A 14,755-nucleotide genomic window follows, 5' to 3' on the forward strand; every position below is an offset into this window, starting at 1 on the left:
ACTCACCCACGGGGCAGAAACGTGGAGGCTAACGAAAATGGTTCAGCTTAATTTAAGGACAACACAGCGAGCCATGGAAAGAAAATTGATAGGTGTAACGTTAAGAGACCAGAAGCGGGCCGAGTGGGTGATGGAATAATAATTGGTTTTTTGGGGAAAGGAAATGGCGCAGTATCGGTCTCATATATCTTTGGACACCTGTACCGCGCCGTAAGAGAAGGGATAAGGGGGGAGTGAAAGAAGAAAGGTAGAATAGGTGCCGTAGTGGAGGGCTCCGGCATAATTTCGGCCACCTGGGGATCTTTAACGTGCACTGACATCGCACAGCACACGGGCGCCTTAGCGTTTTTCCTCCATAAAAACGCAGCCGCCGCGGTCGGGTTCGAACCCGGGAACTCCGGATCAGTAGTCGAGCGCCCTAACCACTCAGCCACCGCGGCGGGGAACAAACACGTGTTAATGACATCCTAGTCGAAATCAAGAGGAAGAAATGGGCTTGGGCGGGGCTTGTAATGCGAAGGCAAGATAAGTGCTGGTCCTTAAGGGTAACGGAGTAGATTCCAAGAGAAAAGAAGCGTGGCAGGGGGTGGCAGAAGGTAAGGTGGGCGGATGAGGTTAGGAAGTTTGCAGGAATAGGGTGGGTGCAGCTGGCAAAGAACAGGGTTAATTGGAGAGACATGGGAGAGGCCTTTGCTCTTCAGTGGGTGTAATCAGGCTGATGATGATAATGATTCAATGCCAAAGTAAACGTAGAACGTTAAATAAAATAAAACCGACACACAAAAAACATCAGCCCACATGATTAAGGTGACATGCTGCAGCCAGATCTCAGGCACCAACATAGGTACGGAAAAAAACATTTTTTTACCGAACGTTCAATAATAGTGTGCCATGGAAGGTTGCTCTGTGCAGCGGCAGTGTTTGATATATTTTTTTTTTGGGGGGGGGGGGGATCAGCATTAGTAAAATTTTATCATTACACGTTAGTTATGTGGAGGAAATTTGTTTATTTTTCTTAGTTAAACGACGCTACTGGTCCACTGTCCCATTTCAACTCTTTTCGCTGTAACTAGCAAGAAGACGCACACACGTGCGTTAAAGTTATTAAGGTCGGAATAAAAACGGTGTTAGGAAAGCACCAGCAGCAATAAACAGTCGTCAATGAGCGTGCGTGCTAAGCCTGAAAATTTTCGGCGTCGTAGAGCGATATTTAGGCAACGCAACACAGTGCAACTGCGCATGTGCTTCAATACCTTCGACGGAGTTTGCGCCACGGCCGTTGAAGAAGTAAAAAAAAAAGGACCAGTGTTGTTACGACAGACAGCACGCCGACGACAACGAACACACAGCCGCTCCGCTTGGTCGCACCACCGCCACCTCCCCCCATGTACTCCACGCTCCCGCCGTCACTGCGCATGCGCAGTGAAGAGTTCGTCTTCCACTACCACAAGCTGGAAACGCAAGCTCGTAGGTGTAGATACAAGCATCTCGCGATGCACATTTGGCGACGATACCCTCACAAAACTCAGCACTATAGTTCAACTCACGAACGAAGCGCCAAACTCCCGCCCTCCAGCGAATGGCGTCGACCTATTTCCATAATATCGCAGTTCATCATCATCAGCCTGACTACACCCACTACAGGGCAAAGGCCTCCCCATATCTCTGCAGTTAACCCTGTTCTTTGCCAGCTGCGCTCACGCTTTGCCTGCAAACTTCTTAATCTCTCTCTGCCTGCTACGCTTGCGTTCTCATGGAATCCACTCCGTTACCGTTAAGGGCCAGCGGTTTTCTTGCCTTCGCATGGCATGCCCTGCCAAAGCCCATTTCTTCCTCTCGCAGTATCATTGCAGCTATCAGTGGGTAACCCCTGTCACGCTAGACTGACAGGGGATTGACCATGTGTAACTACAGATTAACCACGGATTAATCACGACGATATAGCAGTCAGTCGATGCCATCGGTTAAAAGGCCTCCTTTGAGCGGCTGGTGCCACCTCATTCTTTAGTTGTATCTGATTGTAGTAATAGCATTGGTTGTCTCAGCAAAATAATAAAAAGTAATAGTTGCGGCACCGTAAGATGCGGCACCGTTGCGGCACCGTAAGGCCAAAAACTGGAACTTACCTAATAATACTGGACAAAAGCATTTTGCAGCGGGAAACCTTCTATGAACGCAACTTTTTCTGATAATGTAGATTTAACTACAACAATCAATATATCTGCAGATCACCCGATGGCAGTCTTGAGTTTTCTATAAACATCTTTGCTATCGTCAAAAGCGATCGCCTGTGTTTTTTTATTGAATCTTTAACGCTTCGATGTCATCGATGAAAACACTTTCTTTGAAAGATTTTTCAACAATTCAGAAGAAAACACCATTGCTTTTATTAGTTTGATATAACGGTATAAATATCTTACAATTTTTTAATTTTGAAAATGTTTGCCCGAAATTCCTGGACTTGGGACAGGGCAGGGACAAGGTAGGACGATGCGATAGCTTGTATGAATAATTGTAGCTGATGTGAATAATAGATAAACCGGAGTACCTGATTCGGAACGAAGCAGTCTGGAGCGGTTGAGAATTTTCGGTAGAACTGAAAGAAATATTCCCTGTTACCGACCTGCTAGTACAGCGAGAAACAATGCGTCGAGTGCAGTCAGAGAGGAGGACCACGCGAAAGCTCTACGCAGATCGCTCTAACGATTCATTTCTAAAGTGTTGTGATGTTAAATGGGCGGCGTTAGCTCTTTCAAGTACGGTGGTCGGTAGGGCCCACACATCCGTCATTTTTTTCCCCTTTGCTGCACGGTGTTTTCAAGGTATAGCTGCCCACGCTCATCGCGGCTTCTATTATAAACAATGGCAGTAAAAATTTCAAAATTGAAAATTGTTTTTTAGGAAAGTTCCAGTCTTCTTGGTTCGCGACAATCTGCATAAAACAGCGCTCGTAAGATACACTGGCGTGCGATGACTGTACTGTTTCCCTTCCCCTTAGGACAGGTAAGAATTGGCTGAATACTTGGAATGAGCTTGTTTAGCATTTCAAAGCCACTAAAACTAGGAGGGACACAGTAGTGAAGGACTCCGGAAATTTAGACCACCTGGGGTCATTTAACGTGCATTGACATTGCACAGCACACGGGCGCCCTTTGGGTTTCGCCTCGCACCGAAACGCAGCCGCCGTAGTCGCGTTCGAACCAGGGTACTTCTAATTATTTAGTTTCTTTTTCAGTTCACATAAAAATGAATTCTTTATCTCTCTGCATTATTTATTCTGAAAATTCGATATTTTTTCATAATCAAACATGGAGTTTAAGGACTTAACGTCATCTTCGCAGAGATTGCATCTGGCCAGATAGACGTTCCGTTGGAAGACATATTATTCATGGCCTCTACATTTCTTTTTGTAACGAGAGCTACATTACTGTAGTCGCTTCGCCTACTCAGCACTTTCGCCATGATTGCACTTCGGTCGTGGTCGCACCGCTTGGCGCGCCATCTGGCATGACGTCACTCCGATGTTGCCGTCATGGAGCAGACGCCGCTCGTATCTAGGGGGTGTTGGCTCGCCTCGCCATTTGCGCGTATGCGTATTAGAGGGAGAGGGGCTGTCGCAGTGTGTATACACCAGCACCCCCTAGATATCTAGTGGGTGTTGGTATACATACGGTTCAGCATAGCGGGAGGCGAGCCGCAGCGTTTGTTCGGCGTCGCGTCAGCGCCTCGTCTACCGGCGTCGTCGCTCGGAGCCCGGAGGAGAGTGCGACCAAACAGATGAGGGCATACGAACTGGCGTCTCCAGACTCAGATGGGGAGACATCGTGGGTAAAGCTCCTCAATTATCCCCTGTCCGTAGCTAATCGTCCCATTAAGCGGCGACGGGAACCTTATGCGAGGGTAAGGAGGACAATAGCAAGGCTACAGAAGGGGCGCTGCTGCCTTCTCAGAAACGTGGCGCGGCTTTTTGGCCTCACCATTTCCCTCCTACGAGGTATTTCCGGCACTGACGCTGAGATCTGGCCTCGCCATATATCTGCGTCTCCCTGCGTTGCCTCGCTCCAAGCGCCGAATTTTCGCCTTCAGCGACGCCAGTAGCCCACACGCTGACGCGGCGCCGAAGAAACGCTGCCTTGTGCTTCGTCCGTTTTGTAGAACGATGAGTCGGCTAGGCTGAAAGAAGCCAGACTTCGGCGTCGGAACGAAACAAGGAGGAGACAGCGTGCCGAAGAGACCGAAGAAGAGCGTATCAAACGTCTCGATAAGCGTCGTAATGACGACGCGGCTAGACGAGCTCGCTTAGCCTCCGACAGTGAATCCGTGACGGTAGAAGACGACGGGCCCAGTTTGGCGTTTCCGAAGGAAGCCAGACTTCAGCGTTTGAACGAATCAAGCATAGACGGAGGTTAGCCAAGTAAATCATCAGTAGCATTACATCGCTCAACCACAGCGAAGCCTAAGCGTAGTCATGGCCTGTAGCTCTTGCTACCTACCAAGTTTAACCAGAGCTAAACCACAGCCAATTTTTTTAAAAACTAGGAATGAAGAAAGAGATCAAAAGGCAGCGGGCTTTCTCACCACTATGACCGTACCTTTCTGGAACTACTAAACATTAAGTGAAATTTTGACAGCATTGTTCGCGAGTGTGTGTGTTATGCCTTTTTCCCCTTCTCTCTTCCTCCTTTTAGCCCCCTAATCCCTCTTCCCCAGTGCAGGGTAGCCAACCGGAACCCCTTTCTGGTTAACATCCCTGTATTTTCCTCCTCCTCTTTATCTATCTATCTATCTATCTATCTATCTATCTATCTATCTATCTATCTATCTATCTATCTATCTATCTATCTATCTATCTATCTATCTATCTATCTATCTATCTATCTATCTATCTATCTATCTATCTATCTATCTATCTATCTATCTATCTATCTATCTATCTATCTATCTATCTATCTATCTATCTATCTATCTATCTATCTATCTATCTATCTATCTATCTATCTATCTATCTATCTATCTATCTATCTATCTATCTATCTATCTATCTATCTATCTATCTATCTATCTATCTATCTATCTATCTATCTATCTATCTATCTATCTATCTATCTATCTATCTATCTATCTATCTATCTATCTATCTATCTATCTATCTATCTATCTATCTATCTATCTATCTATCTATCTATCTATCTATCTATCTATCTATCTATCTATCTATCTATCTATCTATCTATCTATCTATCTATCTATCTATCTATCTATCTATCTATCTATCTATCTATCTATCTATCTATCTATCTATCTATCTATCTATCTATCTATCTATCTATCTATCTATCTATCTATCTATCTATCTATCTATCTATCTATCTATCTATCTATCTATCTATCTATCTATCTATCTATCTATCTATCTATCTATCTATCTATCTATCTATCTATCTATCTATCTATCTATCTATCTATCTATCTATCTATCTATCTATCTATCTATCTATCTATCTATCTATCTATCTATCTATCTATCTATCTATCTATCTATCTATCTATCTATCTATCTATCTATCTATCTATCTATCTAAACATTAAGTGGAAGTTCAGAGTTTTACTGACATGTTTTCGTCCCTGCCAAATTTTTGAAATTTCTTCACATAGGCAAATGCTCTCTATGGAGAGGAAGGCAATGCAAAAAATTTCAAAAACTTGCGAGCACAGAGCGGCCATGTCGTAAAGCAGTTTGTGCATTCACTTCCATTGTCTCCTGCAGCTGCAACACCGCAAAGCGCTTTTTGTGCTGAGAAAATTATGAGTTCAAAGAGTGGAACTCTCTTTTAACGTGCGCCTTTTGAGCAGAGTAAATTAGGAGTTGAAAGAGTGGAACTCTCTTTTAATGTGCGCCTTTTGCAACTAAGTTTGCGATGGCCACTTTCACGTTACAAACACTGCCGCAGAATCTCTGTGTTCCGTTCACCAATCTCTGTAACAGTGGACGAATTGGTCATTACACCACATAACAAACGAATTTCAATGATCACAATTTTAGCGCTTTCTTACTCGGGCTGGTTCTCTGAAATCAAAATAAAGACAATTGAATAATTAGAAAAGCAGTGCGTTTCTGAAAGCCCACGCTCTCCGCAACAAATATTTCTGATTAAGACAGTCTGTCCTATACCGGTGCCCATTTGCATTCACCTCTTGTTTTCTGAAAGTACCGAGGCTAAACAGTATTTTTTCTGTACATCTTCATGGTACATAACCTCTCTCGTACAAAACCGTGTGAAAATAACCTTATGTTAGCTATTGTCTAGCTGAACACAACACTAAAAGGCATGTATTATAATTTACCCCCCAGACAACAGTTCTAGCTGAATAAATGTGGCGTCAGGTATTACGCTAAATGATTTGATGACATAACTTTAAGTGCAAGCCCCACTGGGCAGGCGTAGGCTGAGGCAGCCGTCCGTCGGTCGGCATCCCACTTTCTCTGTGGCTACTAGTGTTTCGTGCCTTTACACATGTGTTGTTAATGCTGTATGTACAATAAGACGTAGGCACACATTTCACGGTTTTTTCTGGGAGTTTTGCACACGTCCTCACGTTGGTGCATCGAGCACTGTGCAGTTTCGCGAAGTGGCCTTTGTAGTTTTACTTAAGACTGTACTCAGGTAAACATAGAATTGCGTTACCACCCATGAGTAGGGCTCCCTGGCCGCTACCATGATGCACACAAAAAATCAGCATATGCGCCAAATACACTGTCAGCGCTTATTTATATAGAAAGAGCCAATTCCTGTGCGCTGGTTACAATACAATCAATGCTGCTTTTGGACACATATTGTAATGCTGACAAGGATGGATATATCAAGGTGGTCGTTGGAATGGGGCCACAATTGTTCTGGTTCTTCGTGGTTGTACCAGTCCTCGCATATCTAACATACACGCAACCCAAATGACGTCATCACCGTGATCCAGGCACCATATTACAAAATCGTTGCTTACGTGGCACCTGAACTCGAGGTAGGCTTAGAACCCTGAATCATACGAGGGGCATTACCAAGAAGAATTGAAAGGCTGCTAGTCATTTCGCTAGTGACCCTGCTTTAAAATGCTGCAACGGACACGTTTCTGGAAATTGGCCTAGTCAATCCGATCAGAAAAGTGGCACTTGAAACTGGGCTGGGTGTAGACATAGCACTCACGAGCGCCTAACCCTCGTTCTAACGGAGGGCATTGAGGGGAGCGGATGATGAGCTTGGCAGTTTGTAATTCCTGTCTGTCGCATTCTTTCACCGTGAGAAAGCGAAAAATCCTTGGTGTTTTGTTCTCAAATCTGGCTCTACCTCACCGCTTGCAGTGGATTGTCGGAGAAGTCATCGCAATATCCATGTCCTTAGCAGAAGTAATGAGCAAATTTACATATGGAGGGAACCAGAAGTTTGGTTTATGGGAGGTTTAACGTTCCAAAGCGACTCAGGCTGTGAAAGGCGCCGTAGTGAAAGGACGCGGAAAATTCGACCACCTGGGGTTCTTTAACGTGCACTGACATCGCAGAGTACACGGGCCTCTAGAATTTTGTCCCTATTCAAATTCGATCAGCGCGGCCAGGGTCGAACCCGCGTCTTTGGGGCGGCAGCCGAGCGTCATAACCAATGAGCCACCGCGGCGGCAGAATATTAAGTGTAGCAACAACCGCTCGAATTTAAATAAAATGATACAGTAGACACCATGAAAAGAGAAAAGCAATCCGGGCGGACTTTACTCATGTAAGTGGCAACGTTGGAAAATTTGGTGGGGCGGACCACCGCTCCCTGCAGACAAGGGCAGTTTGATACCAATGGGAGAGGCTCTTGTCTTACTGCGACTTTACCTCAGTTCATGATGATAACTCTGCCACTCTTGGCGACACTGACCTTACGAGATAAAATGGGCGTGTACTTGCTGTACCTGCCTTCCTGCTCTGCATTTTCATCGCCTTCCCAGTGACTTTCTTGGAGATAAAACTTTTCACATTTTCACAGCAATCGTATGGACCTGAGAGCAGAATCTTGGGCTTTTTCCTTTTCTATGGCCCCCTTTTGACAAAGTTGTGATATTGTGATGCCCATTTCATCTCCCGAGCTCCTCCGCGAAGCCCCGTTTGCATCTCCTGATCACGTCAAAACAGCGCGATTTAAGCGTGAGTCCTAGCCTCTCGCGTCGAACGAGTTCAATTCAAGTGAAGGTGATTTTGACAGAGACAGTGGCAAGCGCTGCGCCACTTTGTCATTCCAACAATAACTAACATACCTCTTTCTGTTTTGAAGCATACGTGCGTGCCTAATGTCGCCTAACTTTCCTTCCACATAACCTCTCTTTGGCGAAGTCGCCGCAGCAGTAGCCAGTCGCTCCCGGCGACCTCAAAAGCAACAGCATTAGCGCCACCACCAGCCCATATATCAAGATTCCTCTGAAGTACATCCATGCCGAGAAACTATACAGTGTGTTTTCACATATGTCTGACGTTACGTCGTATGAGTCTGCTAACAACTCGGTGGGCGAGGTTTGATGATGTCTCAAGCTCACGTGACCTAGGTGCCCCCCCCCCCCCCCACCCTGCGCCCCAGGAGGTCGCCACTCAGCTCCTCAAGGTCGTAGAAGAACCAGACACACAACGACGCAATGGTGGAAAGGTTGCCATATGCGGCAGAAGCGGGCTTCCGACGGACAAAAGACAGTCTTTTCGGCTAAGTGGAAGCTCTAGTGATAGCGCGCTGACAATTCACTTGCACTATAGAGCACTATCTATGCTCAAATAGGGTGCTTATCGCAGGGCTGACATTGCCAGCTGCACTGACCCAATGCGCATTCGCACAGTCTTCCCCAACAGCCGGCGTGGGTACTCACTATTGAATTCGCATATTATCCCCTACTTTCGGAATCAACATTTCGGCAGAGCAAAGCTTCTGCCGCACAGAGCGCGCGATTACATTATAAACTTCAGCGCGGTTGCCGTCAACCACGGGCGAGTTTTCAAAACGAGGAGATGCTTTCACACTGAGCGCTGCATAACCCCGTCTTAACGACACTAGAGAGTTTTAGTTGACCGGAGCGGCGTACCGCTCCGCTCAGGCCGCCCAGCGGGAGACCAACTGCGCATGCGCAGAGCGCTTGGCCCTGAGCAAGCTACCAGAGCGCACCTCCCGTTCCGCTCGCTGACGACCCTAGCTGAGCGAGCCTAGCGAGACGGCCCCCTGGTAGCGGAGCAAGATTGCTGCCCCCAGTGAGGAAAGCACGCAGAGTTCACTGGGAACTTTTTCTGTCAGAGGTGCTAATTCGTCGCAGCAGAGGCTGCGGAAACGCTTCCGCATCGACAAAGATTTGCTGCTTCTTCAGGAAGTAGTGACTCAAAATTCATTCCAGAGCCGGAAAACTGAACAGCGGTGTGGAGCAATGTCGTGTTTGCTGTGGGACGCGAACTGACGTTTCGTGCGATCAAAGACCGCACGGAGCTGTTGGTGGGTTACTTCCGCCAAGAATACCGAGCCACCCTTCGGAAGTAAGTGGCATGTTATGTATGTATACTGAGCATGTGTATTCCCACGCCAGCTTTGTCACAACAGCTCCCGCATTTTTTTTTCTCGCGCGCACCGCGCATTTCGTTCATCTCAGATCTGGAACGGAGGAGCAGTACACGGAGAGGGATCAGCTGCTCCAAGAAATCTCGCATATGGCCCGCAATGTGGGCTACACACTCAGAACGGTGCCGAGAACGGCCAGTTTCACGCTTGCAGCGAAAAGGAAGCCTCCCATTGGTGAAAATAGCCAATTCCCCAACAAAACCGGCTCGCAGGGTGCAAAATGTGTTCGATGATGAGCCAGAAGAAAACAGCTAGTTTACAGATGGTAAGCGTCTCCGTGTTTTTCCTGGTCGTTGTTTGTTGTTGGCCGCTCCTGAAATGGCATTTATGTCCACAGTGGGGGACTTACCTACGTGCAATTCAATCAAAGATTGGAGATACACGATTGCTTAGTTGTCATGCAGACATGAAATCAAAGTGGGGTAGACTAAAACATTGCCGTATACTAAGAGATAAGAATCTAACCTCAAAATAGTGCATGTGTGAAAGCATATGGCAGCCGTTATTGTTTTATGCCGAGTTCGGTGGTTAGAGGCGGTGTGCATAAAATTTTGGTATTAGTTACCACAGAATGATTTAATGAATCGCAGGATAAGTGTTATATGTCGAAGAGCAAGCAGGTAGCCCGTCCGAACTACTACTGTCGATGCAAGCGAAAAGTGGTTTTAAAATTGAGTTCTTAAATTGTATACTACCTCTTTACCTTCCTATCGCAAGTATAACATAGGCGCATTTCTGCATGACAGCTGCGCATTTACAGTAGTCGTAATCCTGCAAGGACCTGGTCAGTGTTTGTATAAACAAACAAACATGCCAAGTGTCTGCAATTTTGTAAGCTACTATGTACTATTAATCTTATGAGAAGTCGCTGGCATTTATGCTTGCGGATCTCCATGGGTGCATGTATCAGAGCTTGAACTAATTTTTAATACATACTTTCTTAATTAATGGGCATTGTATAACCTTCACGTGCCACACACTGAAGTGCAACAACTCCTCACAATATTATACGCTTAGCACAATGGAAGTACCTGCGACAAAAAGAGTCATGCTGTGTCGTTGACATCACCTGTAATTAGAAGCTTCCGCCAAAGTTGCACTTGCAATCCATGAATATATAGCCAAATCTTCATCACCTTAGTGAAAACCTGGCACTTTTCCTCGAGGGGAGGTAACCAAAGTGAAACTTTAGTTTTTCCAAAGCTATGGGATAACTGGAGATAATTCTGACATGTTAGAACTTGAAGGAATATTAGCGAAGATAAATTTGCAGATTACAAAAAAAAATAAACTTAAAACTGAAAATAAAGTATTTGAGAATTTTATGAGTTGCTCAAATGAAATCATACAAATGTTCACAATATCTAGCACAGGAATATTAACGTTGCTCTGACAAATATAATTGTCTTTGTTTCATTTCCGAAAGCTCAACAAGAGTCAACGGCATCCGAGGAGCTGCTGCCGGCAATATACGGAAGTGAGGAAGCAGTATCCCCCTCTGATACTGCTGCTACTACTGATAGTGGCTCGTCTGAATGGTATCGTCGTCGGTCTTATGAAACAGACCGGTTCCTCTGTGGCCAAATATGCACAGTCCACTGGCCACCACCGAATTCTTCGTCACGTCGTTCATTCAATTAGTCGTCACTCAAAATCAGAGAACGGACAGAACAAAGCTTGACGGAAGCAGCACCATTTCTATACAGCGATCGAATGCGTTTGAAAATTGTTGTGAAGCTGCGCAGAACTTCGTTAGGTCCTAATGCCATTCGAAGTGGCGAATAACATTTGACTCAAATGCTATAGTGTGCTCCAGGAACATCTGTTTTGATCACAAGGATCACCATAAAGTATATACTTTGGGCACGTATGCATGCAATTATAGTTCAACTGAGATTAGACAGGCCTATACAAGTCTCAAACCCCGTATATAGAGCTCGTCAGTTTTTACGAGCTCGAAAAATTATACACTATATCCCTGTTGTGGCAATATTAAACGTTGTCATGTCGTTTTAGCAGATGGCACCAGATTGATCAGCGTTCGCCAGTATACTTTAAACACTGGATGAATGATGGCAAAGCTAGGCCAATGTAGACAGCTATCTAGAATGGCATAGTCAATTCTGGCAAACAATCAAGGAATTCTGGCTGGCGTGACCCGTGAGAGTCATGATCCCAAAATGGCACTGCCAGCAATGGCGAAGAGTGGGAAAATTCTGGTTAACGTGGCACATGATAGCTGTGATTTGATGACGGCACAGCCAGTACTGGTAAAGCGACGGAGAACCAGGGCCATCATTGGATGTGCTAGTGAGTACAGCCAATATCTGATGCTCAATGGGAACTCTGGGCTTACTTATAGCCTTGCTTTGCCAACGGATTTCTAATATTGGCCCGCTGTTATGTGCTACCTGGGGAGCACTTGTAATCCCTAGAGTCGTCACTCATTTCCGGAATGGAAAAGCAGAGGCGCTGGTGAGAAACGTTAGCGAAGAATATTGACACCACAACATAGACATCCCCGCGTAGTTTTCGGCTAGACTGCCGGGCTGAACTATATGCCTGCCCTCTCAAAGCCACTGTTAGCGGCTCTAGTAGCGCGAGCTCCAGAGTTAATCTAGGACAAACTTTCGGAGACACTTAAGCTCTGCCTTTTAGGGCATGACGCTTTAGCGCTTACCGGTCCCGGCAGGGCATCCTCTTTCCCACGCAAACACATTGTTTCCATATCATGTTAAAAACTACACGACATACCCGCTGTATAACGCCCCGCTTTACAAAGCCGTACGAACGTGTTTACGTATCCTATGAGTGGCATCTCTGACACGCAACCAAAGGATCACAGCCTGGAGTTTAGAGTAATTTCCCCAATTTTTTTAAGTGCTATTCATTTATTCTAGATGCTTACATTAGCTAATGACGTTCGAATCACGTTGCGACCTTCTTATCACCAGTTTTCTAATTATTATTCACCTTTCAAATCCGTCGCTTCAGGTGCGACGCAGCCACAGCTTCGACCAATTCGGATTTTCCACTCATAAAGGAAAACCGAAGCCACAGGAATTTTTTTGAGAACGTAGCCCTTGACGCATCGCTTTAAAAACCCAGCGGTGCCTAGGGATCAAAGCATTTAGTTAAAGGAACTGAGAAGGGGTTAAAAAATACTTCTCACGTCGTCAACGTCAAAGCTCTTGAAGACACCAACCACCATGCTCCGCATTGTTACCGACCAATATGCAAGACCGATGTGCGTACCGAGTTTAGCAAGAGAACTTAAAGCTATCAGGAATTAGGTGGCAGCATCCAGCTATCAAATTGTCCATGTTGTCAAGACCGACCTGGCAAGTCATCGCACGTAGTGACGGACACCCAACAAGCTTGCACGAATTACCTGGCTGGAAAACCTCGCCGAAGGGAGTGCACACTACTAAGTACTCTCTCAAACTCACGCAGAATAGCATGTACACCTGGTCAAGAAGGCCCAGCTGGAAACGAGGTAGCGAATGATCTAGCCCGAGCTATCACAAACCGGGCGGATCCCCATCCCTACTCCACCCCTCTCCTAGGACCGTATGGTAAAAAGCTAGAAAACCTTGGGATAGAAAGACGACGTTTCTCACCGCCACACAATTTTCCTCGTCCGATGCCATTCACTGGAGGAGAATACGAACGAACGCATATACAAGTCTTCACATTCTACACAATACCAGACCCGCACAATACCCAAGTTACTGTCCTTGATATGGAGCAAGCCCCGCGCTCAACCATGCATCGTGGGAATGCCAGGACAAACAAGAGAAAAAATTGAGAGTGCTACATCCGACAGACGAGAAGTAGGAGGAGGCACTGACCAGCGACAACCTGGACCAGCAAGCCTGCATGAATCACCCAGCTAGTCCGCAAGTCAGCTTCCGCCAGCGGAGCCTTGTACTAGGGGCCGCGACCACCCGGCTCCTGCGAATTAATCACCTAAATAAAAGTTTTCTCTCTCTCTCTCTTATTCGTGTGAAGAAGAAAAACGTTGCGCTTTCATTCTGTGTGGATTACCGTCGTTTGAACAAGATGCCAATGATGTGTACCTCCTCCCATGCATTGACAGAACGCTGGGCAGACTCTGTAAAGTACTTCACATGGATAGGCCTCGGGAGCAGCTACTGGTAGACTGATGTCGACGAAAGAAACTAAGAGAAGGCCGCCGTTATGACGCCAGTGAGCATATTGGAGTATAATCTAATGCCATCTGGACTTTCCTCCCCACCTGCAATATTTTAGCGGGTCATGGACGCAGTGCTCGCCGGTCTGAATAAGAAAACCTGTCTCGCATACTCACACGCCATTGCAGTCCTCGCGATAAGGTTCGGTGAACACCAGTGGATGTTAAAAGTTGTGCTGATGCAATGAAGTCTTTTCGACTCACGCTGAGGACCGAAAAATGCCATGACGCCTACCAGGGGTTCTTGTTTTTCGGCCCCGTTGTAAACAACGACAGTGTAAGTTTCGGCCCGGGTTATAGAGCCGCTTTTTCATAGCTCCCGCTGCCCGCCGTTATGAAAGCCGCCCAGAGACGTCTGAAACTTTGCGCCTATTACAGACTGTTTGTGAAGTACTCCTCGTGCATGCCGATCCCATGGCGCACTAGACAAAATCTAAGGTTCCAATGCGATGGCAAGCTCAGTAAATCTAAGCTTGCTGGAAACATCGACGCCTCTTGAAAGCACCGTCAGTCCTCGCCCTCCTTCGTGAAGAAGCCGAAATTGCAACTTTCATATATAGCATAACGCATAACAGCGTGAATAAAGCTGCGCTTTATGCAGACAAGAACCTTTCGCGCTTTTCTCAATTGTCTATGTGGATACAGCTCATTTCGAAAAACAGCTCATATGCCCGTTCTCAGCGATGTCTCCTCTGTTAAAACAAACCAGGGAATAAGACATTTCATTTCAGCCTGAATGAAGGCTTGCACAATTTTGCTTCTCCATAGTGCGTTACGCAGGACATCTGTTTTATGGTTTCTTCATGAATGATTTTGCGATGTGATTTTTCGAGTTGTGAATATTTCATTTTTCCTCGACAAATCTTCAAGGTGCGCTCAAAGCGACGTCACTGGGGGGCAGGGCGGCTTGTTTGGAGTTTTAATG

General features: G+C 46.0%; 1 pseudogene; it reads right to left on the reverse strand.

The window, feature by feature from the left end:
• Positions 1-14,755, reverse strand: part of LOC144108673 (uncharacterized) — a 93,761-nt pseudogene that overhangs the window by 16,263 nt on the left and 62,743 nt on the right.

The sequence above is a fragment of the Amblyomma americanum genome, chromosome 10 (assembly GCF_052857255.1).
Source record: "Amblyomma americanum isolate KBUSLIRL-KWMA chromosome 10, ASM5285725v1, whole genome shotgun sequence".
NCBI lineage: Eukaryota > Metazoa > Arthropoda > Arachnida > Ixodida > Ixodidae > Amblyomma > Amblyomma americanum.